Source organism: Urocitellus parryii, chromosome 2 (assembly GCF_045843805.1).
Source record: "Urocitellus parryii isolate mUroPar1 chromosome 2, mUroPar1.hap1, whole genome shotgun sequence".
Classification (NCBI taxonomy): domain Eukaryota; kingdom Metazoa; phylum Chordata; class Mammalia; order Rodentia; family Sciuridae; genus Urocitellus; species Urocitellus parryii.
The window spans coordinates 111,464,708-111,467,276 of NC_135532.1; positions in this window are offsets into that span (position 1 = coordinate 111,464,708).

Here is a 2,569-nt window from a genome sequence, read left to right on the forward strand (position 1 = left end):
TAGCACCTTAATAAAATAGCTTTAACTGAAACTATCTAATCATCTTTCTTTGCTTTAAGGGAAGCGTGAACCAGAAAAGAATATGATTTTGAGTATTTTTTAAAAGTAATATACAGTGAAACACAGAAAAGAAATGAAAACCTTCCCCAGAATCTGATTGTTGTGGTGTGGCTTCATCATTTCATGAGCTAATAAGATTAAAATGAAATGCATTCTAATGCTTTAAAAATGCTGTTCTTGATAGACTGTTCTCTGCATTTTTCCAATAGCGTTAATAGTCAAGATTAATGTTTCTTATTCAGCCTGTTAATAAGAAAGAATATCTTCATTTTTCAAAAACATAATTTGCCCACATATTTTTTTCTGATAGAAGTAAACATTGTTTATAGAGATGAATCTCAGTGCTTTATACAACCAACCCAGTTCTCATCGCTATAACATATATTAAACTTAAAACAGTTTAATTTAACCTGCTGTAATCAGAGGAACAGAGGAAACCACCAGCCAAAACATCTCTCAGCAGTGACAGACACAACTATGGCCTTGCCCTCCTGATGGAAAGAGAGGAGACCAGGAGATGCATTAGGAGATAAATAGTCTGGTCAACCACTGGCAATCATGGTAACTTGGTACCAGTGTTCAGTCTGTTAGCCTGTTGTTTAAGATGCTCTTCCAAAATACTTTTCCCCCAAATATTGATCCCTTAATATTCTCAACATTGACCCCTTGTCAAAGGACAACAGTGGTGGTATCTACATTCTGGAAATTCAGAACACAAATGGCCCCCACAGGCTGAATTTAAAGGACAGGAAGAGAGTACCTTGACTTCCCATAAACTTATTTTTCCAAACACTCTGACAATAGATTCTGAGGATCCTGAAAGGTCCTGAGAAATGTACTCAACAAATAACCTGGAACATTCCTCATGAATCCTTTAGGTACTTCCAGAAGCATGGACATCATTAAATCTCCAAGATGATGGCATTTCTGATAGTGAGGAGGTAGGCAAAATGTTCTCATGCAAAATTTCCTCATGCAAATTTTTCTCATGCAAAATTGTCTAGAAAAAAATAAATATTAAAAAAAAACAAAATTTCATTACAGGTCGAGGAGGGAACAGTGACAAGAAAGTGAAAGACAAAATTTTGTCTGAGAATATGTTGTCTCACAAAAAAAAATATAATACCTATACCTAAATATTTAGCATTCCAAACTGGTTTCAGAACATAGGAGTGTCAATTTATTCCCTTAAATATGCCATGTGGGAATTATAGACTCATTCACACTTACTCAGTTGAGAAAGGGTTTTTAACTCAGCTCTACCCCTAAATTCACATAAATATCTCTAATTCTAGTAGGATTTTAGATGGAGGAGGTGAGAGAGAATTCCAGTTGTTGAAGATGTCCTGTGTCCATCCAGTATTATTTGTAAAAGACACAAAAGTTTTATATACAACTTATTTGAGCTATTATTCAGTTTGATATTTATTTTCTTAGGAAAAAAATTATCTGACTAGCTAAAAGTTAAAAATCCTACAAGATCATTCTTTATCCTAATCAAATAGTTTTTTGAATGGCTTTCTAGGGTATGTTTGCCTCTTTGACTTCATATGAAAATGAAAATAAATATGTGAAGGAAGATATCTGCATTAAAGTTTAAAAACTCAAGTTTCATTTTTATGAAAATGTTTGGGAAATCTGTGCTGAGTCTTCCCATACACTTCCCCTCTATCAGGAAAAGGGCGTAGTGCTCAAGTTACAAGTTCTGCTATCTCCTATAATATTCTTGATAATATATCCTAATAAAAAAAATCTTCTAAAACAACATTTCTTTTCCAATTTTCCTATTAAATTCACTTGAGGGGCATTTTTTTTCATGTTTCGAAAATTTGTTATTTGAGAGCAATGGTCTCGTGCTGAGATACACAACTCACTTCCCTGAGGAAATTTACCATGCAATAAATGAACTTCCAGTGAGAAGCATGAGTCTAAACTGATTTTTAAATGTCCTGTCAAAAGTTCCTCCTTATATCCCACACACCATTCTTTGATCACAGGAATACTCATCGGCTAAGCAAACATTAGACCTCCAGAAGGGAGTTACTATTTCTCATGGAACACAAACCCCTATGGCTAATTTAAACAAAAAAAGCAAAGATTTAATCTCCAGAGAAAGGTAGAAAGTGTTATAGAGAGCATGCAAATTCTCTCAGTTTTCACGTTCTCCCTGGCCACCTTACCGTCACAAAAGAAGTCTAAGTTATTTTGACATTCCAAATGGATGGATATTGGTCTCCCCTGTCAGGGGATAAGTCAAGGACAGATAACTCATCTTAATTTCACCATGTGGTTCTCACCATTATAAACTAGCAATTTATATTTAATATAGAAAATGTAAATGAGATTTCCTAAAGAAGACTATGCATTGGCCCCAAAAATCTACAATGTGGTGTTATAATATTAAATTAATGTCAAAGTTCCCTGAATTCACGAATTATGAAGCAGCAACAGTAAGTAATCTTGGTTGGACACTTATTTATCTGAGTATCTGTAAGAACCAATGGAGTCC